Source organism: Garra rufa, chromosome 1, assembly GCF_049309525.1.
Source record: "Garra rufa chromosome 1, GarRuf1.0, whole genome shotgun sequence".
In the NCBI taxonomy this organism is placed as follows: Eukaryota; Metazoa; Chordata; class Actinopteri; order Cypriniformes; family Cyprinidae; genus Garra; species Garra rufa.
The window spans coordinates 89,240,956-89,266,630 of NC_133361.1; the positions used below are offsets into that span (position 1 = coordinate 89,240,956).

The following is a 25,675-nucleotide window of genomic DNA, read 5'->3' on the forward strand; positions in this document are numbered from 1 at the left end:
TTGAAACCAATAGAGTTGCAATCAACTTAGGCTTACGATGACTCTGGAAGACGCGGCCTTGCATTTTTGTCTGTCTCCTTTTTCTGACACACCCAGATGAGCTCATGGAGCTCTCTCCTAACTAGCTAATGATCTTAATCAGGTGTGTTTAATAAGGGAGACATACAGAGCGGTGGGATTGGAAACCATTGCAGCACACAACGACAGGACTTCTTTTCACATTAGAAGTCAACAAGAAATCACGTGACCCCGACGTGATTTGAACATGCAACCTTCTGATCTGGAGTCAGACGCGCTACCGTTGCGCCACGAGGTCCTGAACCCAGAGGTGATGTATTTTGCTTAACCCCCTTGACACAGAATGCAAATAAGTAAATATACGGTGCTCAAGGAACACTCTTGATGTTGGACTTTATACTCAGGAGATCAAAAACAGATCGTCTGACCTCAAGGTGATTTGGAGCCAGACACTCTACCGTTGCACTACAAGATAGCGGAAAAATTATTTAGTGTTTCATGCTAAAGCACTTTGATAAACTATGCAAATCCGCTAGTCTTTACACTCACAAAGTCAAGAACAGTTCGCTTGACCTCAACATAATTGGAACACGCAACCTCCCGATCCGGGGTCAGGCGCACTCTGTCGCGGCCACGAGGGCGAGAAAACAAGCTTAATTGCTTTGATTCAATTTGCAAATCAGTCACGGTAAAGGGCTGTAGACTTTTTATATACTATGGATGTCAAGAAGAGATCAACTGATGTGATTGGAACATGCAACCGTCTGATCTGGATTCAGCCAAGCTACCGTTGTACCCCAAGACACCACAAACCTATCTGGTGTTTCCTGCTTAAGCCACCTTTGGTCATCCTGCCTTCGATAGCTCAGCTGGTAGAGCGGAGGACTGTAGATAATACATTGGCTATCCTTTGGTCGCTGGTTCGATTCCGGCTCGAAAGAGCTGGCTTTTGAATTCGGCAAGTAGATGTTTCCACGATTTCTTCAGAGATTGCAGGGCAAGATATGCAAAAGTAACACGTCAAGAGGCAGATCTGTCACAGTACACAATGACAGGAATGGTTATTACATGAGATCTCAGGCTTAATAAAAATAACAGGTCAAGATACAAATCTATCACAGTACACTGGTGATTTTCAATCCTGATCCTGGGGACCCCCTGCTCTGGGCTGTGTTTCCCAAAAGCGTTGCAATCCTTAATACAACGTAGACGCATTGAAACCAATAGAGTTGCAATCAACTTAGGCTTACGATGACTCTGGAAGACGCGGCCTTGCATTTTTGTCTGTCTCCTTTTTCTGACACACCCAGATGAGCTCATGGAGCTCTCTCCTAACTAGCTAATGATCTTAATCAGGTGTGTTTAATAAGGGAGACATACAGAGCGGTGGGATTGGAAACCATTGCAGCACACAACGACAGGACTTCTTTTCACATTAGAAGTCAACAAGAAATCACGTGACCCCGACGTGATTTGAACACGCAACCTTCTGATCTGGAGTCAGACGCGCTACCGTTGCGCCACGAGGTCCTGAACCCAGAGGTGATGTATTTTGCTTAACCCCCTTGACACAGAATGCAAATCAGTAAATATACGGTGCTCAAGGAACACTCTTGATGTTGGACTTTATACTCAGGAGATCAAAAACAGATCGTCTGACCTCAAGGTGATTTGGAGCCAGACACTCTACCGTTGCACTACAAGATAGCGGAAAAATTATTTAGTGTTTCATGCTAAAGCACTTTGATAAACTATGCAAATCCGCTAGTGTTTACACTCACAAAGTCAAGAACAGTTCGCTTGACCTCAACATAATTGGAACACGCAACCTCCCGATCCGGGGTCAGGCGCACTCTGTCGCGGCCACGAGGTCGAGAAAACAAGCTTAATTGCTTTGATTCAATTTGCAAATCAGTCACGGTAAAGGGCTGTAGACTTTATACTATGGATGTCAAGAAGAGATCAACTGATGTGATTGGAACATGCAACCGTCTGATCTGGATTCAGCCAAGCTACCGTTGTACCCCAAGACACCACAAACCTATCTGGTGTTTCCTGCTTAAGCCACCTTCGGTCATCCTGCCTTCGATAGCTCAGCTGGTAGAGCGGAGGACTGTAGATAATACATTGGCTATCCTTAGGTCGCTGGTTAGATTCCGGCTCGAAGGAGCTGGCTTTTGAATTCGGCAAGTAGATGTTTCCACGATTTCTTCAGAGATTGCAGGGCAAGATATGCAAAAGTAACACGTCAAGAGGCAGATCTGTCACAGTACACAATGACAGGAATGGTTATTACATGAGATCTCAGGCTTAATAAAAATAACAGGTCAAGATACAAATCTATCACAGTACACTGGTGATTTTCAATCCTGATCCTGGGGACCCCCTGCTCTGGGCTGTGTTTCCCAAAAGCGTTGCAATCCTTAATACAACGTAGACGCATTGAAACCAATAGAGTTGCAATCAACTTAGGCTTACGATGACTCTGGAAGATGCGGCCTTGCATTTTTGTCTGTCTCCTTTTTCTGACACACCCAGATGAGCTCATGGAGCTCTCTCCTAACTAGCTAATGATCTTAATCAGGTGTGTTTAATAAGGGAGACATACAGAGCGGTGGGATTGGAAACCATTGCAGCACACAACGACAGGACTTCTTTTCACATTAGAAGTCAACAAGAAATCACGTGACCCCGACGTGATTTGAACACGCAACCTTCTGATCTGGAGTAAGACGCGCTACCGTTGCGCCACGAGGTCCTGAACCCAGAGGTGATGTATTTTGCTTAACCCCCTTGACACAGAATGCAAATCAGTAAATATACGGTGCTCAAGGAACACTCTTGATGTTGGACTTTATACTCAGGAGATCAAAAACAGATCGTCTGACCTCAAGTTGATTTGGAGCCAGACACTCTACCGTTGCACTACAAGATAGCGGAAAAATTATTTAGTGTTTCATGCTAAAGCACTTTGATAAACTATGCAAATCCACGTTGGGCGGCTCTGTTGACTCTCTTTCTTCCCAAAAGGGTGGCGGGCTCCAGCGTGCCCATTCGCCGCGCAGGCTGAGTGGATTTTGCGAGCTCCGGAAACATCTTTCAAAACAGATGTCGCTGTTAGTGCGAGCGATTTTAATCCCTATCACTAACCCTAACCCTTGCTTTTACACCGGTGATCCGGCGGCAGCAAGCAACAGCGGCTGTCTCTGTGGCGCAATCGGTTAGCGCGTTCGGCTGTTAACCGAAAGGTTGGTGGTTCGAGCCCACCCAGGGACGTGTGAAATGCCGGAGTTTTGCACGCGCGTCAGGTGTCCACTAACGCCTATGCCATTCTTAGGGTTGCGAGGCACAGCTTTCTCAGGGCGTTTATCTTGTGCACCTTCAATAAGCTGGCTTGTTTTAAAAGAATTCAGCGGCGGGTGTTTGGTGAACATTTTCACCAGCTCGAGTAGTTTGCTGTGGCATGTGGATGCCTTCTTTACTGATGATCTGTCTCTGGGGCTCATCTAGTTGACATAGTTTCCGCTGACATTCGGCTGAAGGTGCTGATCCACTATCTGCTCTTGGTACGGACTGGAACCGGGGGACTGTAGTGACCATCAGATCGGAATACAGAATGGATCTGGTGGCTACGGTGACCTCAGAATAAGAAGAAACAGACTAATATTAATGTAGATGCAAAAGTTCCATGTTGCCACAAAGTCAATACCCAATACCCCACCGGGATGACTTGAAAATACAGTCAGCATCGGCAATTTTTGCCAGTCTCTCTGGAGGCTTGTTGAGAAAGATAGTCTTGCTTCGTTTTGTTTCCTTTTATTGGCGTGGCTGGTTGTTGGTCCTCGTCAAAGAGGTGTCCACCGATCATAGCGTGCCGGAGCCAGAAGACTTGTTGTTTTGTCAATATGTTCTCAAGACTTTGCGGCAGTTATCAATAAACTACAGCACAGTCACAGCTCGCCGCTACCCATCGTAAACAGGTTGGGCCTGTCTGTTCCGGTGGGCTCTCAGTGGTGCTAAAGCATCAAATGAAGAGGATGGGATTCGAACCCACACAAACCAAGGCGTGCCGAGCACAACGGACTAGCCTTGCATCGCCTTAACCACTCGACCACCTTTCTTTTTGCGCTGTCCTTTTGTTTAACACTCCCGATTCAGACCACCAGCTCATTAGTAGAGCGCTCGGTGAACTGAACTGAGTGTGTCAGATAGGGAAGACACACAAAAATTGCAGAGTGGGGTCCCCAGGACCGAGGATCACTGCTAAATGTACCGAACGACGAGGATGGGATTCGAACCCACGCGTGCAGAGCACAATGGATTAGCAGTCCATCGCCTTAACCACTCGGCCACCTCGTCATATTACGTGGCGTCTTTTATTTAGCACTCCCGATTCAGATCATCAGCTCATTAGTAGAGAACTCAAAGAACTGAACTGAGTGTGTTAGATAAGGAGGACACACAAAAAGTTCAGCATGGGGTCCCCAGGACCTAGATTAAGGTCCAGTGCTAAAGGAACCGAACGACAAGGATGGGATTAGCAGTCCATCGCCTTAACCACTCGGCCTCCCCGCCCCCTTGCTGACTGAGAGAGGCCATGCTGCGGACCTTTTCAGCTGCTGCTGTGCTTTCAGCAGGCTGTTTTGAGCACAGAGGGAATAGTGAATGAGCCGTCTTTTACACACCTCTAATCTGTTCCGTAGAAACACGGTGCAGCAACCCGTGCCAGGAGACTGTTTGTGCGGCAGTTTAAAGCTTGCTACCACCTTGTCGGTTCACATCCACGTAGGTGCCTGAAAAGGTCACGACCGTCGCCGGCATTCTTTCGCAGAGGCAATATTGTAGCCTGTGAGGTTTATCCGAGGCGCGATCATTGCTGGTTGAAAACTTTACCCAATACCCCGCCAGGATGACTTGAAATACAGTCAGCTTTGGCAATTTTTGCTAGCCTCTCTGGAGGCTTAGAGTATTGTTGAGAAAAAGTAGTCTTGTTTTGTTTAGGTTTTGCTTCTCGTTGAAAAGGTGTCTGCTGATGATTGAGCGCCAGAGCCAGAAGGCTTGTTGTTTTGTAAATATGTCCTCAAGACGGGTATCATTAAACTGCAGCGCAATTACAGCTCACCGTTACCCATCGTAAACAGGTTGGGCCTGTCTGGTCCGGTGGGCTCTCAGTGGCGCTAAAGCTTCCAGTGCATGTCGAGCACAATGTATTAGCCTTCCACCGCCTTAACCGCTGGACCACCTCGTCATCTTGCGTGGTTTCTTTGTTTAACACTCCTGAATCATGTGCATGTGGATGCCTTCTTCGTCTTTTGTTTCAGCCGCCGAGGGCCTGTTTTCCACTGAGGCCCTGCGTCAAACTCCCTATGAGACACAATCGAACGTTAGTAGTAACCTCCGATTACGGCCGAATGTGGATTCTGCTCGGACGACGGGGCACCGGTACATCCTTTGTAGCTTTGGCTTGTTAGCCAAACGCTACAGCAGTTTGCCATTTCCCATCAAATCATCCTTGATTTCCTTAAGAAAGGTGCCCCAAATTGGTGGAAAATCACATCTCAACCATACGCTGTCCAAAGCATTGACCCGCCTTCACGCGGCAAAACAGAACGTGTTGTTGGCCCGCACTGCTGGGTCAAACTGCGCTTCCCAAAAATAGATTGGGTCAAAACCGACAGAAGAAAACTCTAAGCCTGCTCTAAGCCCTACCCACGGGGAGGGCTCGACAGTCTCGCACAACGCGAGAGCCTCCGTTTCGCATGTGTAATTTGGGGGCCGATGAAAACTGGGTCCGACCCGGTGAAGAAGCCCACGACCAGCCCGGCTAGCTCAGTCGGTAGAGCATGAGACTCTTAATCTCAGGGTCGTGGGTTCGAGCCACACGTTGGGCGGCTCTGTTGACTCTCTTTCTTCCCAAAAGGATGGCGGGCTCCAGCGTGCCCATTCGCCGCGCAGGCTGAGTGGATTTTGCGAGCTCCGGAAACATCTTTCAAAACAGATGTCGCTGTTAGTGCGAGCGATTTTAATCCCTATCACTAACCCTAACCCTTGCTTTTACACCGGTGATCCGGCGGCAGCAAGCAACAGCGGCTGTCTCTGTGGCGCAATCGGTTAGCGCGTTCGGCTGTTAACCGAAAGGTTGGTGGTTCGAGCCCACCCAGGGACGTGTGAAATGCCGGAGTTTTGCACGCGCGTCAGGTGTCCACTAACGCCTATGCCATTCTTAGGGTTGCGAGGCACAGCTTTCTCAGGGCGTTTATCTTGTGCACCTTCAATAAGCTGGCTTGTTTTAAAAGAATTCAGCGGCGGGTGTTTGGTGAACATTTTCACCAGCTCGAGTAGTTTGCTGTGGCATGTGGATGCCTTCTTTACTGATGATCTGTCTCTGGGGCTCATCTAGTTGACATAGTTTCCGCTGACATTCGGCTGAAGGTGCTGATCCACTATCTGCTCTTGGTACGGACTGGAACCGGGGGACTGTAGTGACCATCAGATCGGAATACAGAATGGATCTGGTGGCTACGGTGACCTCAGAATAAGAAGAAACAGACTAATATTAATGTAGATGCAAAAGTTCCATGTTGCCACAAAGTCAATACCCAATACCCCACCGGGATGACTTGAAAATACAGTCAGCATCGGCAATTTTTGCCAGTCTCTCTGGAGGCTTGTTGAGAAAGATAGTCTTGCTTCGTTTTGTTTCCTTTTATTGGCGTGGCTGGTTGTTGGTCCTCGTCAAAGAGGTGTCCACCGATCATAGCGTGCCGGAGCCAGAAGACTTGTTGTTTTGTCAATATGTTCTCAAGACTTTGCGGCAGTTATCAATAAACTACAGCACAGTCACAGCTCGCCGCTACCCATCGTAAACAGGTTTGGCCTGTCTGTTCCGGTGGGCTCTCAGTGGTGCTAAAGCATCAAATGAAGAGGATGGGATTCGAACCCACACAAACCAAGGCGTGCCGAGCACAACGGACTAGCCTTGCATCGCCTTAACCACTCGACCACCTTTCGTTTTGCGCGGTCCTTTTGTTTAACACTCCCGATTCAGACCACCAGCTCATTAGTAGAGCGCTCGGTGAACTGAACTGAGTGTGTCAGATAGGGAAGACACACAAAAATTGCAGAGTGGGGTCCCCAGGACCGAGGATCACTGCTAAATGTACCGAACGACGAGGATGGGATTCGAACCCACGCGTGCAGAGCACAATGGATTAGCAGTCCATCGCCTTAAACACTCGGCCACCTCGTCATATTACGTGGCGTCTTTTATTTAGCACTCCCGATTCAGATCATCAGCTCATTAGTAGAGAACTCAAAGAACTGAACTGAGTGTGTTAGATAAGGAGGACACACAAAAAGTTCAGCATGGGGTCCCCAGGACCTAGATTAAGGTCCAGTGCTAAAGGAACCGAACGACAAGGATGGGATTAGCAGTCCATCGCCTTAACCACTCGGCCTCCCCGCCCCCTTGCTGACTGAGAGAGGCCATGCTGCGGACCTTTTCAGCTGCTGCTGTGCTTTCAGCAGGCTGTTTTGAGCACAGAGGGAATAGTGAATGAGCCGTCTTTTACACACCTCTAATCTGTTCCGTAGAAACACGGTGCAGCAACCCGTGCCAGGAGACTGTTTGTGCGGCAGTTTAAAGCTTGCTACCACCTTGTCGGTTCACATCCACGTAGGTGCCTGAAAAGGTCACGACCGTCGCCGGCATTCTTTCGCAGAGGCAATATTGTAGCCTGTGAGGTTTATCCGAGGCGCGATCATTGCTGGTTGAAAACTTTACCCAATACCCCGCCAGGATGACTTGAAATACAGTCAGCTTTGGCAATTTTTGCTAGCCTCTCTGGAGGCTTAGAGTATTGTTGAGAAAAAGTAGTCTTGTTTCGTTTAGGTTTTGCTTCTCGTTGAAAAGGTGTCTGCTGATGATTGAGCGCCAGAGCCAGAAGGCTTGTTGTTTTGTAAATATGTCCTCAAGACGGGTATCATTAAACTGCAGCGCAATTACAGCTCACCGTTACCCATCGTAAACAGGTTGGGCCTGTCTGGTCCGGTGGGCTCTCAGTGGCGCTAAAGCTTCCAGTGCATGTCGAGCACAATGTATTAGCCTTCCACCGCCTTAACCGCTGGACCACCTCGTCATCTTGCGTGGTTTCTTTGTTTAACACTCCTGAATCATGTGCATGTGGATGCCTTCTTCGTCTTTTGTTTCAGCCGCCGAGGGCCTGTTTTCCACTGAGGCCCTGCGTCAAACTCCCTATGAGACACAATCGAACGTTAGTAGTAACCTCCGATTACGGCCGAATGTGGATTCTGCTCGGACGACGGGGCACCGGTACATCCTTTGTAGCTTTGGCTTGTTAGCCAAACGCTACAGCAGTTTGCCATTTCCCATCAAATCATCCTTGATTTCCTTAAGAAAGGTGCCCCAAATTGGTGGAAAATCACATCTCAACCATACGCTGTCCAAAGCATTGACCCGCCTTCACGCGGCAAAACAGAACGTGTTGTTGGCCCGCACTGCTGGGTCAAACTGCGCTTCCCAAAAATAGATTGGGTCAAAACCGACAGAAGAAAACTCTAAGCCTGCTCTAAGCCCTACCCACGGGGAGGGCTCGACAGTCTCGCACAACGCGAGAGCCTCCGTTTCGCATGTGTAATTTGGGGGCCGATGAAAACTGGGTCCGACCCGGTGAAGAAGCCCACGACCAGCCCGGCTAGCTCAGTCGGTAGAGCATGAGACTCTTAATCTCAGGGTCGTGGGTTCGAGCCCCACGTTGGGCGGCTCTGTTGACTCTCTTTCTTCCCAAAAGGGTGGCGGGCTCCAGCGTGCCCATTCGCCGCGCAGGCTGAGTGGATTTTGCGAGCTCCGGAAACATCTTTCAAAACAGATGTCGCTGTTAGTGCGAGCGATTTTAATCCCTATCACTAACCCTAACCCTTGCTTTTACACCGGTGATCCGGCGGCAGCAAGCAACAGCGTCTGTCTCTGTGGCGCAATCGGTTAGCGCGTTCGGCTGTTAACCGAAAGGTTGGTGGTTCGAGCCCACCCAGGGACGTGTGAAATGCCGGAGTTTTGCACGCGCGTCAGGTGTCCACTAACGCCTATGCCATTCTTAGGGTTGCGAGGCACAGCTTTCTCAGGGCGTTTATCTTGTGCACCTTCAATAAGCTGGCTTGTTTTAAAAGAATTCAGCGGCGGGTGTTTGGTGAACATTTTCACCAGCTCGAGTAGTTTGCTGTGGCATGTGGATGCCTTCTTTACTGATGATCTGTCTCTGGGGCTCATCTAGTTGACATAGTTTCCGCTGACATTCGGCTGAAGGTGCTGATCCACTATCTGCTCTTGGTACGGACTGGAACCGGGGGACTGTAGTGACCATCAGATCGGAATACAGAATGGATCTGGTGGCTACGGTGACCTCAGAATAAGAAGAAACAGACTAATATTAATGTAGATGCAAAAGTTCCATGTTGCCACAAAGTCAATACCCAATACCCCACCGGGATGACTTGAAAATACAGTCAGCATCGGCAATTTTTGCCAGTCTCTCTGGAGGCTTGTTGAGAAAGATAGTCTTGCTTCGTTTTGTTTCCTTTTATTGGCGTGGCTGGTTGTTGGTCCTCGTCAAAGAGGTGTCCACCGATCATAGCGTGCCGGAGCCAGAAGACTTGTTGTTTTGTCAATATGTTCTCAAGACTTTGCGGCAGTTATCAATAAACTACAGCACAGTCACAGCTCGCCGCTACCCATCGTAAACAGGTTGGGCCTGTCTGTTCCGGTGGGCTCTCAGTGGTGCTAAAGCATCAAATGAAGAGGATGGGATTCGAACCCACACAAACCAAGGCGTGCCGAGCACAACGGACTAGCCTTGCATCGCCTTAACCACTCGACCACCTTTCGTTTTGCGCGGTCCTTTTGTTTAACACTCCCGATTCAGACCACCAGCTCATTAGTAGAGCGCTCGGTGAACTGAACTGAGTGTGTCAGATAGGGAAGACACACAAAAATTGCAGAGTGGGGTCCCCAGGACCGAGGATCACTGCTAAATGTACCGAACGACGAGGATGGGATTCGAACCCACGCGTGCAGAGCACAATGGATTAGCAGTCCATCGCCTTAACCACTCGGCCACCTCGTCATATTACGTGGCGTCTTTTATTTAGCACTCCCGATTCAGATCATCAGCTCATTAGTAGAGAACTCAAAGAACTGAACTGAGTGTGTTAGATAAGGAGGACACACAAAAAGTTCAGCATGGGGTCCCCAGGACCTAGATTAAGGTCCAGTGCTAAAGGAACCGAACGACAAGGATGGGATTAGCAGTCCATCGCCTTAACCACTCGGCCTCCCCGCCCCCTTGCTGACTGAGAGAGGCCATGCTGCGGACCTTTTCAGCTGCTGCTGTGCTTTCAGCAGGCTGTTTTGAGCACAGAGGGAATAGTGAATGAGCCGTCTTTTACACACCTCTAATCTGTTCCGTAGAAACACGGTGCAGCAACCCGTGCCAGGAGACTGTTTGTGCGGCAGTTTAAAGCTTGCTACCACCTTGTCGGTTCACATCCACGTAGGTGCCTGAAAAGGTCACGACCGTCGCCGGCATTCTTTCGCAGAGGCAATATTGTAGCCTGTGAGGTTTATCCGAGGCGCGATCATTGCTGGTTGAAAACTTTACCCAATACCCCGCCAGGATGACTTGAAATACAGTCAGCTTTGGCAATTTTTGCTAGCCTCTCTGGAGGCTTAGAGTATTGTTGAGAAAAAGTAGTCTTGTTTCGTTTAGGTTTTGCTTCTCGTTGAAAAGGTGTCTGCTGATGATTGAGCGCCAGAGCCAGAAGGCTTGTTGTTTTGTAAATATGTCCTCAAGACGGGTATCATTAAACTGCAGCGCAATTACAGCTCACCGTTACCCATCGTAAACAGGTTGGGCCTGTCTGGTCCGGTGGGCTCTCAGTGGCGCTAAAGCTTCCAGTGCATGTCGAGCACAATGTATTAGCCTTCCACCGCCTTAACCGCTGGACCACCTCGTCATCTTGCGTGGTTTCTTTGTTTAACACTCCTGAATCATGTGCATGTGGATGCCTTCTTCGTCTTTTGTTTCAGCCGCCGAGGGCCTGTTTTCCACTGAGGCCCTGCGTCAAACTCCCTATGAGACACAATCGAACGTTAGTAGTAACCTCCGATTACGGCCGAATGTGGATTCTGCTCGGACGACGGGGCACCGGTACATCCTTTGTAGCTTTGGCTTGTTAGCCAAACGCTACAGCAGTTTGCCATTTCCCATCAAATCATCCTTGATTTCCTTAAGAAAGGTGCCCCAAATTGGTGGAAAATCACATCTCAACCATACGCTGTCCAAAGCATTGACCCGCCTTCACGCGGCAAAACAGAACGTGTTGTTGGCCCGCACTGCTGGGTCAAACTGCGCTTCCCAAAAATAGATTGGGTCAAAACCGACAGAAGAAAACTCTAAGCCTGCTCTAAGCCCTACCCACGGGGAGGGCTCGACAGTCTCGCACAACGCGAGAGCCTCCGTTTCGCATGTGTAATTTGGGGGCCGATAAAAACTGGGTCCGACCCGGTGAAGAAGCCCACGACCAGCCCGGCTAGCTCAGTCGGTAGAGCATGAGACTCTTAATCTCAGGGTCGTGGGTTCGAGCCCCACGTTGGGCGGCTCTGTTGACTCTCTTTCTTCCCAAAAGGGTGGCGGGCTCCAGCGTGCCCATTCGCCGCGCAGGCTGAGTGGATTTTGCGAGCTCCGGAAACATCTTTCAAAACAGATGTCGCTGTTAGTGCGAGCGATTTTAATCCCTATCACTAACCCTAACCCTTGCTTTTACACCGGTGATCCGGCGGCAGCAAGCAACAGCGGCTGTCTCTGTGGCGCTACCTGGAGCAGGATCGTCTGTTTCCGCGGCCGTCTCCTCGTCCAATCGCCGATCTCGCCGTCCATTGTGAGAATGGATGAGAGCCAATTGCGTCGCTCGCCGTCCATTGTGAGAATGGATGAGAGCCAATTGCGTCGCTCGCCGTCCATTGTGAGAATGGACGAGGCGCCAATCGCATCACTCAAGCTCTATTGTTGAGAGCCACTCACCGCGCTTAGTTTCATTCTAAGTCAGGTTCAAAAATCAGACGAACGGAATATAGGATAACTTTTCAAAGTAAGTAATACATGTTTTCTACTTTCTTCCTCTCTGTTTACAATGTTCTCAATTGGTAACTCGTTACGTTTTCGTCCGTCGTTCATCCGTGTTTGGCGTTCACAAACTTTTGACTCGCGAATTGCCCATAATGAAACAGTTTAAATGAAATCTAACTTTCTAAAGTCCATTTACTCATTCTTAAGTTCGATTTAAATGGGGGAAAAAACGCGTTTCAGCTGTAAGTGCAGTCATCCCTTATGACAATTTACCTTGTTTTTACTATAGTGAATCGTAGTAACCATGTTGTGTTTTTGGCTGATCGATTACAACTGTATGAACACAGTCTTACTATGAATGAAAATCTGAATGAACAGCAACAACAAAAAACGTTGTGCTTGTGTTTGTCGTCATTTACCATGGTTTTACTATAGTGAAAGTATAGTAATCATGTTTTCTTTTCATGACTTGCCTAAAATTTCACATATTAAACATAATTGTGCCTGTAATCGTACTTATTAAACTCAGTTTACTCGTTCTTTAAGTGTAAACACAGTCTTAATATAAATAATCAAGTAATTTACCATGCTTTTACTTTAGTGAAAGTGTAGTAATCATGTTTTGTTTCCATGATTAACCTATAATCTCACATATATAAAACACCATTTGCCTGTAGTTTTGCATAGTAAACACATCTATTCTATTTAAAGTTTGATTTGGATTTAAAAAATATGTGTAGTTGTAGACATTATCATTTCTAATTAACATTTAATGTGATTAACTAACAATGCACTTTATTTCACATTGTGATTAATACATGCTATATGTATTTACTATAGTAATAACAGTAAATTATGCATAATTGCCACAAGGTCATGGGTGATGGCGAGTGGATGGCCAGGTTGAGGACTTTTGCCAGCTCTGGGGTTTGTCCGTCTGGAGGCAACAGACCAGCACCACGGCAGCGGAAGTGGTACAACCTCTGCCAGAAGGTAAAGTTACCTGTATCTCATTGTAGAATATGAATGTGTACATTATTTGTCAAACATTTTTACACGTGACTGTGTTTAATGTTTTTGAAAGAAGTGTCTTTTGCTCATTCAGCCTGCATTTATTTGATCCAAAATACAGAAAAAACAGCAATATAATTTGTACTGCATATTTGTATTTATTTTTTAATGAAAACTGTGATACGTTTTGCAGAATTCATTGATGAATAAAAAGTTAAAAACAACAGAATTAATTTCTTTAAAAAAAAATTTTTTGAACAGTACTGTGTATCGTTACAGAAGATTTCATATTTGATTTCTAATGCTGTTCTTAATATAACTTTTTACTGATTTCTAAAATGATTGCTAAATTTATTCAGCGTTGATGACAAAAAAATTTAAAGTACATGTAACTGTAAATTTAAACTGTATTAACATTTTATAATATTATTAATGTTTTTTATATTTTTTATTTAATAAATGCAGGACTGATGAGCATAAGACACTTCTTTCAAAAACATTAAAAATAGTAATGTGTCCAAACTTTTGACTGATCCTGTATTTGTGTGTTTTCTTTTATTATTATTTTTTTCATAGGAGAGCTGCTTGGTGTTGACTACCTCCTGGGTCAGACTGGACATCCCCTGGTAGTGGACCCTGACTCAGAAGAGACAGAGAACATGCTGGAGGATGTGGATGAAGGTGAGGATGAAGAAGACGAGGGCTTCAGGGTGGACCAAACATTTGACATTACTGAGTCGAGTCTTACTGATGACCCAAGCTTCTCTCTGTCCTCCACCCAGCCTGATGCCTCCTTCACGCCAGGTGCCTCAGCATCCCCTGACGAGTCTGTGGTATGTAAATATCTCATTTAATGTATGTATGTAATTATGTTTTATGTAATACTGTAAAATTTCTAGGGAAAACATAATAATTTGTGCTGACCTGTAGCTTTTTGTCTGAAGTTGACAAAAAAAAAACATCTAGAAAAATATATATATTTATTTGTTTTGTTTTTTTTGTCCCACTTCACTGTACTCATAATGTTGTTGATTTCATTTTTTTTCTTTTTGTTGTATTTTTCTCACAGGCTTTGGCTAGTGCTGGTGTGCTGGACAAAGTGGACGGCCTTGCGGAGTATCTTGTGGAGCTCAGGAATCAGCCATCTCTGGCCACCATCAGGTCGGTTTCTCTTCTTGACCTGTCATATGTTAACACTACCACTTGTTTTGTTTTCTCATTTGCCTTGTATTATATGCTCTCTCTGCTTAGGTGAGCAATATAGTTGGCAGAACCTGCTGGATTACGATAAGAAGAGAGTGGTGTTTGCTGCCAGACACCAGAGCAGGCTGGACACAGGTTCAATCCAGGGGTGGAGAGCGTGAAGAGGCATACATTCACCACCGCTGCCCCACGTGCCCAGTGGCCAGATTGTTGTCACCTGATAGAGACCATTTCAAGCCCTGTGCCTTCCATAAGAGTCCAAAAAAGAAAGGGGATAAAGTTTTATTTATGTGTATTGTTTTCTGCTTTCTGTTCTTTTGCACATGCAATGAATGCACTAGTGCCATGGACATTAAGACAGTTTTATTTAATAGTATAGTTTTGTTTTCTGTTCTTTAGCACTTGCAAAACATGCACAGGAGTCATTCATATTTTAAAGTTTTATTCATTTGTATTGTTTTGTGCTTTCTGTTCTTTTCACTTGCAGTTAATGCACAAGAGCCATGGACATTGGACGGTTTTGTTTATATGTATAGCTCTGTTTTCTGTAGAAAGTATTGTTAAGAGGTATTATTCTGTTTTCTGCACATGCAACATAACTATAAGAATAAAAATGTAAAAAAAAAAAAGAATAATGAATAATTGGCTATGACTGATTGAAAAATAAAAGTTTGGTCATGATCAAATAACTCTTTTTGTTTGTCATTGTTACAGTATCATTAAACAGTTATACGCCCTTTTAAAAATGTTGATAAATTTGGGGATGATTTAATACATAAATGTACAATTTTTTGTACTATAAGTTTTAGAACATAACTACAGCAGAAATATATTTAAAGTGCAAAAACTTTGAATAAAATATCAATAATCAGTAATATAAATCTAATAAAATATTAATTTGTCATTTCAAAAATGATTTCATTCATTTGGACATTATTTATGTGATAATTACTGATAAATAAAACATTCAGTAAACACTTCAATCTTTGGCAACACTGTAATATGAACTGGGAAGCTTGTGATCATCCTTACCCCCATATAAATGTACAGGAAAATAGAGAAAACATTTTTTTTTTCAGATAATTTATTGTAAATATACACTACAAAAACATTGCTTTAAAGGACAAAGAGATAAAATTCCCTTTCACTTCTTTTCTCCTCATTTTTTCCTTTTCTTTCTTTTTCTCTTTTCCCCCTCTTCTCCCCCCTCCTTCCTTTTCTTCCCCCCCCTTAACAGACTATTGTTCCCCAGCTTTGGCGCAATCGGTTAGCGCGTTCGGCTGTTAACCGAAAGGTTGGTGGTTCGAGCCCACCCAGGGACGTGTGAAATGCCGGAGTTTTGCACGCGCGTCAGGTGTCCACTAACGCCTATGCCATTCTTAGGGTTGCGAGGCACAGCTTTCTCAGGGCGTTTATCTTGTGCACCTTCAATAAGCTGGCTTGTTTTAAAAGAATTCAGCGGCGGGTGTTTGGTGAACATTTTCACCAGCTCGAGTAGTTTGCTGTGGCATGTGGATGCCTTCTTTACTGATGATCTGTCTCTGGGGCTCATCTAGTTGACATAGTTTCCGCTGACATTCGGCTGAAGGTGCTGATCCACTATCTGCTCTTGGTACGGACTGGAACCGGGGGACTGTAGTGACCATCAGATCGGAATACAGAATGGATCTGGTGGCTACGGTGACCTCAGAATAAGAAGAAACAGACTAATATTAATGTAGATGCAAAAGTTCCATGTTGCCACAAAGTCAATACCCAATACCCCACCGGGATGACTTGAAAATACAGTCAGCATCGGCAATTTTTGCCAGTCTCTCTGGAGGCTTGTTGAGAAAGATAGTCTTGCTTCGTTTTGTTTCCTTTTATTGGCGTGGCTGGTTGTTGGTCCTCGTCAAAGAGGTGTCCACCGATCATAGCGTGCCGGAGCCAGAAGACTTGTTGTTTTGTCAATATGTTCTCAAGACTTTGCGGCAGTTATCAATAAACTACAGCACAGTCACAGCTCGCCGCTACCCATCGTAAACAGGTTTGGCCTGTCTGTTCCGGTGGGCTCTCAGTGGTGCTAAAGCATCAAATGAAGAGGATGGGATTCGAACCCACACAAACCAAGGCGTGCCGAGCACAACGGACTAGCCTTGCATCGCCTTAACCACTCGACCACCTTTCGTTTTGCGCGGTCCTTTTGTTTAACACTCCCGATTCAGACCACCAGCTCATTAGTAGAGCGCTCGGTGAACTGAACTGAGTGTGTCAGATAGGGAAGACACACAAAAATTGCAGAGTGGGGTCCCCAGGACCGAGGATCACTGCTAAATGTACCGAACGACGAGGATGGGATTCGAACCCACGCGTGCAGAGCACAATGGATTAGCAGTCCATCGCCTTAACCACTCGGCCACCTCGTCATATTACGTGGCGTCTTTTATTTAGCACTCCCGATTCAGATCATCAGCTCATTAGTAGAGAACTCAAAGAACTGAACTGAGTGTGTTAGATAAGGAGGACACACAAAAAGTTCAGCATGGGGTCCCCAGGACCTAGATTAAGGTCCAGTGCTAAAGGAACCGAACGACAAGGATGGGATTAGCAGTCCATCGCCTTAACCACTCGGCCTCCCCGCCCCCTTGCTGACTGAGAGAGGCCATGCTGCGGACCTTTTCAGCTGCTGCTGTGCTTTCAGCAGGCTGTTTTGAGCACAGAGGGAATAGTGAATGAGCCGTCTTTTACACACCTCTAATCTGTTCCGTAGAAACACGGTGCAGCAACCCGTGCCAGGAGACTGTTTGTGCGGCAGTTTAAAGCTTGCTACCACCTTGTCGGTTCACATCCACGTAGGTGCCTGAAAAGGTCCCGACCGTCGCCGGCATTCTTTCGCAGAGGCAATATTGTAGCCTGTGAGGTTTATCCGAGGCGCGATCATTGCTGGTTGAAAACTTTACCCAATACTCCGCCAGGATGACTTGAAATACAGTCAGCTTTGGCAATTTTTGCTAGCCTCTCTGGAGGCTTAGAGTATTGTTGAGAAAAAGTAGTCTTGTTTCGTTTAGGTTTTGCTTCTCGTTGAAAAGGTGTCTGCTGATGATTGAGCGCCAGAGCCAGAAGGCTTGTTGTTTTGTAAATATGTCCTCAAGACGGGTATCATTAAACTGCAGCGCAATTACAGCTCACCGTTACCCATCGTAAACAGGTTGGGCCTGTCTGGTCCGGTGGGCTCTCAGTGGCGCTAAAGCTTCCAGTGCATGTCGAGCACAATGTATTAGCCTTCCACCGCCTTAACCGCTGGACCACCTCGTCATCTTGCGTGGTTTCTTTGTTTAACACTCCTGAATCATGTGCATGTGGATGCCTTCTTCGTCTTTTGTTTCAGCCGCCGAGGGCCTGTTTTCCACTGAGGCCCTGCGTCAAACTCCCTATGAGACACAATCGAACGTTAGTAGTAACCTCCGATTACGGCCGAATGTGGATTCTGCTCGGACGACGGGGCACCGGTACATCCTTTGTAGCTTTGGCTTGTTAGCCAAACGCTACAGCAGTTTGCCATTTCCCATCAAATCATCCTTGATTTCCTTAAGAAAGGTGCCCCAAATTGGTGGAAAATCACATCTCAACCATACGCTGTCCAAAGCATTGACCCGCCTTCACGCGGCAAAACAGAACGTGTTGTTGGCCCGCACTGCTGGATCAAACTGCGCTTCCCAAAAATAGATTGGGTCAAAACCGACAGAAGAAAACTCTAAGCCTGCTCTAAGCCCTACCCACGGGGAGGGCTCGACAGTCTCGCACAACGCGAGAGCCTCCGTTTCGCATGTGTAATTTGGGGGCCGATGAAAACTGGGTCCAACCCGGTGAAGAAGCCCACGACCAGCCCGGCTAGCTCAGTCGGTAGAGCATGAGACTCTTAATCTCAGGGTCGTGGGTTCGAGCCCCACGTTGGGCGGCTCTGTTGACTCTCTTTCTTCCCAAAAGGGTGGCGGGCTCCAGCGTGCCCATTCGCCGCGTAGGCTGAGTGGATTTTGCGAGCTCCGGAAACATCTTTCAAAACAGATGTCGCTGTTAGTGCGAGCGATTTTAATCCCTATCACTAACCCTAACCCTTGCTTTTACACCGGTGATCCGGCGGCAGCAAGCAACAGCGGCTGTCTCTGTGGCGCAATCGGTTAGCGCGTTCGGCTGTTAACCGAAAGGTTGGTGGTTCGAGCCCACCCAGGGACGTGTGAAATGCCGGAGTTTTGCACGCGCGTCAGGTGTCCACTAACGCCTATGCCATTCTTAGGGTTGCGAGGCACAGCTTTCTCAGGGCGTTTATCTTGTGCACCTTCAATAAGCTGGCTTGTTTTAAAAGAATTCAGCGGCGGGTGTTTGGTGAACATTTTCACCAGCTCGAGTAGTTTGCTGTGGCATGTGGATGCCTTCTTTACTGATGATCTGTCTCTGGGGCTCATCTAGTTGACATAGTTTCCGCTGACATTCGGCTGAAGGTGCTGATCCACTATCTGCTCTTGGTACGGACTGGAACCGGGGGACTGTAGTGACCATCAGATCGGAATACAGAATGGATCTGGTGGCTACGGTGACCTCAGAATAAGAAGAAACAGACTAATATTAATGTAGATGCAAAAGTTCCATGTTGCCACAAAGTCAATACCCAATACCCCACCGGGATGACTTGAAAATACAGTCAGCATCGGCAATTTTTGCCAGTCTCTCTGGAGGCTTGTTGAGAAAGATAGTCTTGCTTCGTTTTGTTTCCTTTTATTGGCGTGGCTGGTTGTTGGTCCTCGTCAAAGAGGTGTCCACCGATCATAGCGTGCCGGAGCCAGAAGACTTGTTGTTTTGTCAATATGTTCTCAAGACTTTGCGGCAGTTATCAATAAACTACAGCACAGTCACAGCTCGCCGCTACCCATCGTAAACAGGTTGGGCCTGTCTGTTCCGGTGGGCTCTCAGTGGTGCTAAAGCATCAAATGAAGAGGATGGGATTCGAACCCACACAAACCAAGGCGTGCCGAGCACAACGGACTAGCCTTGCATCGCCTTAAACACTCGACCACCTTTCGTTTTGCGCGGTCCTTTTGTTTAACACTCCCGATTCAGACCACCAGCTCATTAGTAGAGCGCTCGGTGAACTGAACTGAGTGTGTCAGATAGGGAAGACACACAAAAATTGCAGAGTGGGGTCCCCAGGACCGAGGATCACTGCTAAATGTACCGAACGACGAGGATGGGATTCGAACCCACGCGTGCAGAGCACAATGGATTAGCAGTCCATCGCCTTAACCACTCGGCCACCTCGTCATATTACGTGGCGTCTTTTATTTAGCACTCCCGATTCAGATCATCAGCTCATTAGTAGAGAACTCAAAGAACTGAACTGAGTGTGTTAGATAAGGAGGACACACAAAAAGTTCAGCATGGGGTCCCCAGGACCTAGATTAAGGTCCAGTGCTAAAGGAACCGAACGACAAGGATGGGATTAGCAGTCCATCGCCTTAACCACTCGGCCTCCCCGCCCCCTTGCTGACTGAGAGAGGCCATGCTGCGGACCTTTACAGCTGCTGCTGTGCTTTCAGCAGGCTGTTTTGAGCACAGAGGGAATAGTGAATGAGCCGTCTTTTACACACCTCTAATCTGTTCCGTAGAAACACGTTGCAGCAACCCGTGCCAGGAGACTGTTTGTGCGGCAGTTTAAAGCTTGCTACCACCTTGTCGGTTCACATCCACGTAGGTGCCTGAAAAGGTCACGACCGTCGCCGGCATTCTTTCGCAGAGGCAATATTGTAGCCTGTGAGGTTTATCCGAGGCGCGATCATTGCTGGTTGAAAACTTTACCCAATACCCCGCCAGGATGACTTGAAATACAGTCAGCTTTGGCAATTTTTGCTAGCCTCTCTGGAGGCTTAGAGTATTGTTGAGAAAAAGTAGTCTTGTTTCGTTTAGGTTTTGCTTCTCGTTGAAAAGGTGTCTGCTGATGATTGAGCGCCAGAGCCAGAAGGCTTGTTGTTTTGTAAATATGTCCTCAAGACGGGTATCATTAAACTGCAGCGCAATTACAGCTCACCGTTACCCATCGTAAACAGGTTGGGCCTGTCTGGTCCGGTGGGCTCTCAGTGGCGCTAAAGCTTCCAGTGCATGTCGAGCACAATGTATTAGCCTTCCACCGCCTTAACCGCTGGACCACCTCGTCATCTTGCGTGGTTTCTTTGTTTAACACTCCTGAATCATGTGCATGTGGATGCCTTCTTCGTCTTTTGTTTCAGCCGCCGAGGGCCTGTTTTCCACTGAGGCCCTGCGTCAAACTCCCTATGAGACACAATCGAACGTTAGTAGTAACCTCCGATTACGGCCGAATGTGGATTCTGCTCGGACGACGGGGCACCGGTACATCCTTTGTAGCTTTGGCTTGTTAGCCAAACGCTACAGCAGTTTGCCATTTCCCATCAAATCATCCTTGATTTCCTTAAGAAAGGTGCCCCAAATTGGTGGAAAATCACATCTCAACCATACGCTGTCCAAAGCATTGACCCGCCTTCACGCGGCAAAACAGAACGTGTTGTTGGCCCGCACTGCTGGATCAAACTGCGCTTCCCAAAAATAGATTGGGTCAAAACCGACAGAAGAAAACTCTAAGCCTGCTCTAAGCCCTACCCACGGGGAGGGCTCGACAGTCTCGCACAACGCGAGAGCCTCCGTTTCGCATGTGTAATTTGGGGGCCGATGAAAACTGGGTCCGACCCGGTGAAGAAGCCCACGACCAGCCCGGCTAGCTCAGTCGGTAGAGCATGAGACTCTTAATCTCAGGGTCGTGGGTTCGAGCCCCACGTTGGGCGGCTCTGTTGACTCTCTTTCTTCCCAAAAGGGTGGCGGGCTCCAGCGTGCCCATTCGCCGCGCAGGCTGAGTGGATTTTGCGAGCTCCGGAAACATCTTTCAAAACAGATGTCGCTGTTAGTGCGAGCGATTTTAATCCCTATCACTAACCCTAACCCTTGCTTTTACACCGGTGATCCGGCGGCAGCAAGCAACAGCGGCTGTCTCTGTGGCGCAATCGGTTAGCGCGTTCGGCTGTTAACCGAAAGGTTGGTGGTTCGAGCCCACCCAGGGACGTGTGAAATGCCGGAGTTTTGCACGCGCGTCAGGTGTCCACTAACGCCTATGCCATTCTTAGGGTTGCGAGGCACAGCTTTCTCAGGGCGTTTATCTTGTGCACCTTCAATAAGCTGGCTTGTTTTAAAAGAATTCAGCGGCGGGTGTTTGGTGAACATTTTCACCAGCTCGAGTAGTTTGCTGTGGCATGTGGATGCCTTCTTTACTGATGATCTGTCTCTGGGGCTCATCTAGTTGACATAGTTTCCGCTGACATTCGGCTGAAGGTGCTGATCCACTATCTGCTCTTGGTACGGACTGGAACCGGGGGACTGTAGTGACCATCAGATCGGAATACAGAATGGATCTGGTGGCTACGGTGACCTCAGAATAAGAAGAAACAGACTAATATTAATGTAGATGCAAAAGTTCCATGTTGCCACAAAGTCAATACCCAATACCCCACCGGGATGACTTGAAAATACAGTCAGCATCGGCAATTTTTGCCAGTCTCTCTGGAGGCTTGTTGAGAAAGATAGTCTTGCTTCGTTTTGTTTCCTTTTATTGGCGTGGCTGGTTGTTGGTCCTCGTCAAAGAGGTGTCCACCGATCATAGCGTGCCGGAGCCAGAAGACTTGTTGTTTTGTCAATATGTTCTCAAGACTTTGCGGCAGTTATCAATAAACTACAGCACAGTCACAGCTCGCCGCTACCCATCGTAAACAGGTTGGGCCTGTCTGTTCCGGTGGGCTCTCAGTGGTGCTAAAGCATCAAATGAAGAGGATGGGATTGGAACCCACACAAACCAAGGCGTGCCGAGCACAACGGACTAGCCTTGCATCGCCTTAACCACTCGACCACCTTTCGTTTTGCGCGGTCCTTTTGTTTAACACTCCCGATTCAGACCACCAGCTCATTAGTAGAGCGCTCGGTGAACTGAACTGAGTGTGTCAGATAGGGAAGACACACAAAAATTGCAGAGTGGGGTCCCCAGGACCGAGGATCACTGCTAAATGTACCAAACGACGAGGATGGGATTCGAACCCACGCGTGCAGAGCACAATGGATTAGCAGTCCATCGCCTTAACCACTCGGCCACCTCGTCATATTACGTGGCGTCTTTTATTTAGCACTCCCGATTCAGATCATCAGCTCATTAGTAGAGAACTCAAAGAACTGAACTGAGTGTGTTAGATAAGGAGGACACACAAAAAGTTCAGCATGGGGTCCCCAGGACCTAGATTAAGGTCCAGTGCTAAAGGAACCGAACGACAAGGATGGGATTAGCAGTCCATCGCCTTAACCACTCGGCCTCCTCGCCCCCTTGCTGACTGAGAGAGGCCATGCTGCGGACCTTTTCAGCTGCTGCTGTGCTTTCAGCAGGCTGTTTTGAGCACAGAGGGAATAGTGAATGAGCCGTCTTTTACACACCTCTAATCTGTTCCGTAGAAACACGGTGCAGCAACCCGTGCCAGGAGACTGTTTGTGCGGCAGTTTAAAGCTTGCTACCACCTTGTCGGCTCACATCCACGTAGGTGCCTGAAAAGGTCACGACCGTCGCCGGCATTCTTTCGCAGAGGCAATATTGTAGCCTGTGAGGTTTATCCGAGGCGCGATCATTGCTGGTTGAAAACTTTACCCAATACCCCGCCAGGATGACTTGAAATACAGTCAGCTTTGGCAATTTTTGCTAGCCTCTCTGGAGGCTTAGAGTATTGTTGAGAAAAAGTAGTCTTGTTTCGTTTAGGTTTTGCTTCTCGTTGAAAAGGTGTCTGCTGATGATTGAGCGCCAGAGCCAGAAGGCTTGTTGTTTTGTAAATATGTCCTCAAGACGGGTATCATTAAACTGCAGCGCAATTACAGCTCACCGTTACCCATCGTAAACAGGTTGGGCCTGTCTGGTCCGGTGGGCTCTCAGTGGCGCTAAAGCTTCCAGTGCATGTCGAGCACAATGTATTAGCCTTCCACCGCCTTAACCGCTGGACCACCTCGTCATCTTGCGTGGTTTCTTTGTTTAACACTCCTGAATCATGTGCATGTGGATGCCTTCTTCGTCTTTTGTTTCAGCCGCCGAGGGCCTGTTTTCCACTGAGGCCCTGCGTCAAACTCCCTATGAGACACAATCGAACGTTAGTAGTAACCTCCGATTACGGCCGAATGTGGATTCTGCTCGGACGACGGGGCACCGGTACATCCTTTGTAGCTTTGGCTTGTTAGCCAAACGCTACAGCAGTTTGCCATTTCCCATCAAATCATCCTTGATTTCCTTAAGAAAGGTGCCCCAAATTGGTGGAAAATCACATCTCAACCATACGCTGTCCAAAGCATTGACCCGCCTTCACGCGGCAAAACAGAACGTGTTGTTGGCCCGCACTGCTGGGTCAAACTGCGCTTCCCAAAAATAGATTGGGTCAAAACCGACAGAAGAAAACTCTAAGCCTGCTCTAAGCCCTACCCACGGGGAGGGCTCGACAGTCTCGCACAACGCGAGAGCCTCCGTTTCGCATGTGTAATTTGGGGGCCGATGAAAACTGGGTCCGACCCGGTGAAGAAGCCCACGACCAGCCCGGCTAGCTCAGTCGGTAGAGCATGAGACTCTTAATCTCAGGGTCGTGGGTTCGAGCCCCACGTTGGGCGGCTCTGTTGACTCTCTTTCTTCCCAAAAGGGTGGCGGGCTCCAGCGTGCCCATTCGCCGCGCAGGCTGAGTGGATTTTGCGAGCTCCGGAAACATCTTTCAAAACAGATGTCGCTGTTAGTGCGAGCGATTTTAATCCCTATCACTAACCCTAACCCTTGCTTTTACACCGGTGATCCGGCGGCAGCAAGCAACAGCGGCTGTCTCTGTGGCGCAATCGGTTAGCGCGTTCGGCTGTTAACCGAAAGGTTGGTGGTTCGAGCCCACCCAGGGACGTGTGAAATGCCGGAGTTTTGCACGCGCGTCAGGTGTCCACTAACGCCTATGCCATTCTTAGGGTTGCGAGGCACAGCTTTCTCAGGGCGTTTATCTTGTGCACCTTCAATAAGCTGGCTTGTTTTAAAAGAATTCAGCGGCGGGTGTTTGGTGAACATTTTCACCAGCTCGAGTAGTTTGCTGTGGCATGTGGATGCCTTCTTTACTGATGATCTGTCTCTGGGGCTCATCTAGTTGACATAGTTTCCGCTGACATTCGGCTGAAGGTGCTGATCCACTATCTGCTCTTGGTACGGACTGGAACCGGGGGACTGTAGTGACCATCAGATCGGAATACAGAATGGATCTGGTGGCTACGGTGACCTCAGAATAAGAAGAAACAGACTAATATTAATGTAGATGCAAAAGTTCCATGTTGCCACAAAGTCAATACCCAATACCCCACCGGGATGACTTGAAAATACAGTCAGCATCGGCAATTTTTGCCAGTCTCTCTGGAGGCTTGTTGAGAAAGATAGTCTTGCTTCGTTTTGTTTCCTTTTATTGGCGTGGCTGGTTGTTGGTCCTCGTCAAAGAGGTGTCCACCGATCATAGCGTGCCGGAGCCAGAAGACTTGTTGTTTTGTCAATATGTTCTCAAGACTTTGCGGCAGTTATCAATAAACTACAGCACAGTCACAGCTCGCCGCTACCCATCGTAAACAGGTTGGGCCTGTCTGTTCCGGTGGGCTCTCAGTGGTGCTAAAGCATCAAATGAAGAGGATGGGATTCGAACCCACACAAACCAAGGCGTGCCGAGCACAACGGACTAGCCTTGCATCGCCTTAACCACTCGACCACCTTTCGTTTTGCGCGGTCCTTTTGTTTAACACTCCCGATTCAGACCACCAGCTCATTAGTAGAGCGCTCGGTGAACTGAACTGAGTGTGTCAGATAGGGAAGACACACAAAAATTGCAGAGTGGGGTCCCCAGGACCGAGGATCACTGCTAAATGTACCAAACGACGAGGATGGGATTCGAACCCACGCGTGCAGAGCACAATGGATTAGCAGTCCATCGCCTTAACCACTCGGCCACCTCGTCATATTACGTGGCGTCTTTTATTTAGCACTCCCGATTCAGATCATCAGCTCATTAGTAGAGAACTCAAAGAACTGAACTGAGTGTGTTAGATAAGGAGGACACACAAAAAGTTCAGCATGGGGTCCCCAGGACCTAGATTAAGGTCCAGTGCTAAAGGAACCGAACGACAAGGATGGGATTAGCAGTCCATCGCCTTAACCACTCGGCCTCCTCGCCCCCTTGCTGACT

At 47.7% G+C, this 25,675-nt stretch overlaps 26 non-coding genes across 26 annotated transcripts; 17 read left to right on the forward strand and 9 right to left on the reverse strand.

Moving 5' to 3' along the window:
* Nucleotides 1-244: 244 nt before the first annotated feature.
* On the reverse strand, nucleotides 245-316 carry trnaw-cca (transfer RNA tryptophan (anticodon CCA)). Its single transcript has one exon. It is a non-coding gene; the product is annotated as a tRNA-Trp (tRNA).
* Nucleotides 317-1,476: 1,160 nt separating this feature from the next.
* trnaw-cca (transfer RNA tryptophan (anticodon CCA)) lies at nucleotides 1,477-1,548 on the reverse strand. The gene has a single exon. It is a non-coding gene; the product is annotated as a tRNA-Trp (tRNA).
* A 1,156-nt stretch (nucleotides 1,549-2,704) lies between these two features.
* On the reverse strand, nucleotides 2,705-2,776 carry trnaw-cca (transfer RNA tryptophan (anticodon CCA)). Its single transcript has one exon. It is a non-coding gene; the product is annotated as a tRNA-Trp (tRNA).
* A 444-nt stretch (nucleotides 2,777-3,220) lies between these two features.
* On the forward strand, nucleotides 3,221-3,294 carry trnan-guu (transfer RNA asparagine (anticodon GUU)). The gene has a single exon. It is a non-coding gene; the product is annotated as a tRNA-Asn (tRNA).
* A 1,001-nt stretch (nucleotides 3,295-4,295) lies between these two features.
* trnas-gcu (transfer RNA serine (anticodon GCU)) lies at nucleotides 4,296-4,377 on the reverse strand. The gene has a single exon. It is a non-coding gene; the product is annotated as a tRNA-Ser (tRNA).
* A 460-nt stretch (nucleotides 4,378-4,837) lies between these two features.
* LOC141348826 (U4 spliceosomal RNA) lies at nucleotides 4,838-4,978 on the forward strand. Its single transcript, XR_012357574.1, has one exon. It is a non-coding gene; the product is annotated as a U4 spliceosomal RNA (small nuclear RNA).
* Nucleotides 4,979-6,110: 1,132 nt separating this feature from the next.
* Nucleotides 6,111-6,184, forward strand: trnan-guu (transfer RNA asparagine (anticodon GUU)). Its single transcript has one exon. It is a non-coding gene; the product is annotated as a tRNA-Asn (tRNA).
* Nucleotides 6,185-7,727: 1,543 nt separating this feature from the next.
* Nucleotides 7,728-7,868, forward strand: LOC141348833 (U4 spliceosomal RNA). Its single transcript, XR_012357575.1, has one exon. It is a non-coding gene; the product is annotated as a U4 spliceosomal RNA (small nuclear RNA).
* An 858-nt stretch (nucleotides 7,869-8,726) lies between these two features.
* trnak-cuu (transfer RNA lysine (anticodon CUU)) lies at nucleotides 8,727-8,799 on the forward strand. Its single transcript has one exon. It is a non-coding gene; the product is annotated as a tRNA-Lys (tRNA).
* Nucleotides 8,800-9,000: 201 nt separating this feature from the next.
* trnan-guu (transfer RNA asparagine (anticodon GUU)) lies at nucleotides 9,001-9,074 on the forward strand. Its single transcript has one exon. It is a non-coding gene; the product is annotated as a tRNA-Asn (tRNA).
* A 1,001-nt stretch (nucleotides 9,075-10,075) lies between these two features.
* Nucleotides 10,076-10,157, reverse strand: trnas-gcu (transfer RNA serine (anticodon GCU)). Its single transcript has one exon. It is a non-coding gene; the product is annotated as a tRNA-Ser (tRNA).
* Nucleotides 10,158-10,617: 460 nt separating this feature from the next.
* Nucleotides 10,618-10,758, forward strand: LOC141348838 (U4 spliceosomal RNA). Its single transcript, XR_012357576.1, has one exon. It is a non-coding gene; the product is annotated as a U4 spliceosomal RNA (small nuclear RNA).
* An 858-nt stretch (nucleotides 10,759-11,616) lies between these two features.
* Nucleotides 11,617-11,689, forward strand: trnak-cuu (transfer RNA lysine (anticodon CUU)). Its single transcript has one exon. It is a non-coding gene; the product is annotated as a tRNA-Lys (tRNA).
* A 5,006-nt stretch (nucleotides 11,690-16,695) lies between these two features.
* On the reverse strand, nucleotides 16,696-16,777 carry trnas-gcu (transfer RNA serine (anticodon GCU)). Its single transcript has one exon. It is a non-coding gene; the product is annotated as a tRNA-Ser (tRNA).
* A 460-nt stretch (nucleotides 16,778-17,237) lies between these two features.
* On the forward strand, nucleotides 17,238-17,378 carry LOC141283991 (U4 spliceosomal RNA). The gene has a single exon (XR_012338347.1). It is a non-coding gene; the product is annotated as a U4 spliceosomal RNA (small nuclear RNA).
* Nucleotides 17,379-18,236: 858 nt separating this feature from the next.
* On the forward strand, nucleotides 18,237-18,309 carry trnak-cuu (transfer RNA lysine (anticodon CUU)). Its single transcript has one exon. It is a non-coding gene; the product is annotated as a tRNA-Lys (tRNA).
* Nucleotides 18,310-18,510: 201 nt separating this feature from the next.
* On the forward strand, nucleotides 18,511-18,584 carry trnan-guu (transfer RNA asparagine (anticodon GUU)). The gene has a single exon. It is a non-coding gene; the product is annotated as a tRNA-Asn (tRNA).
* Nucleotides 18,585-19,585: 1,001 nt separating this feature from the next.
* On the reverse strand, nucleotides 19,586-19,667 carry trnas-gcu (transfer RNA serine (anticodon GCU)). Its single transcript has one exon. It is a non-coding gene; the product is annotated as a tRNA-Ser (tRNA).
* Nucleotides 19,668-20,127: 460 nt separating this feature from the next.
* On the forward strand, nucleotides 20,128-20,268 carry LOC141348849 (U4 spliceosomal RNA). Its single transcript, XR_012357578.1, has one exon. It is a non-coding gene; the product is annotated as a U4 spliceosomal RNA (small nuclear RNA).
* An 858-nt stretch (nucleotides 20,269-21,126) lies between these two features.
* On the forward strand, nucleotides 21,127-21,199 carry trnak-cuu (transfer RNA lysine (anticodon CUU)). Its single transcript has one exon. It is a non-coding gene; the product is annotated as a tRNA-Lys (tRNA).
* A 201-nt stretch (nucleotides 21,200-21,400) lies between these two features.
* On the forward strand, nucleotides 21,401-21,474 carry trnan-guu (transfer RNA asparagine (anticodon GUU)). Its single transcript has one exon. It is a non-coding gene; the product is annotated as a tRNA-Asn (tRNA).
* A 1,001-nt stretch (nucleotides 21,475-22,475) lies between these two features.
* On the reverse strand, nucleotides 22,476-22,557 carry trnas-gcu (transfer RNA serine (anticodon GCU)). Its single transcript has one exon. It is a non-coding gene; the product is annotated as a tRNA-Ser (tRNA).
* Nucleotides 22,558-23,017: 460 nt separating this feature from the next.
* LOC141348853 (U4 spliceosomal RNA) lies at nucleotides 23,018-23,158 on the forward strand. The gene has a single exon (XR_012357579.1). It is a non-coding gene; the product is annotated as a U4 spliceosomal RNA (small nuclear RNA).
* An 858-nt stretch (nucleotides 23,159-24,016) lies between these two features.
* Nucleotides 24,017-24,089, forward strand: trnak-cuu (transfer RNA lysine (anticodon CUU)). Its single transcript has one exon. It is a non-coding gene; the product is annotated as a tRNA-Lys (tRNA).
* A 201-nt stretch (nucleotides 24,090-24,290) lies between these two features.
* Nucleotides 24,291-24,364, forward strand: trnan-guu (transfer RNA asparagine (anticodon GUU)). The gene has a single exon. It is a non-coding gene; the product is annotated as a tRNA-Asn (tRNA).
* A 1,001-nt stretch (nucleotides 24,365-25,365) lies between these two features.
* Nucleotides 25,366-25,447, reverse strand: trnas-gcu (transfer RNA serine (anticodon GCU)). The gene has a single exon. It is a non-coding gene; the product is annotated as a tRNA-Ser (tRNA).
* Between the last annotated feature and the right edge of the window lie 228 nt (nucleotides 25,448-25,675).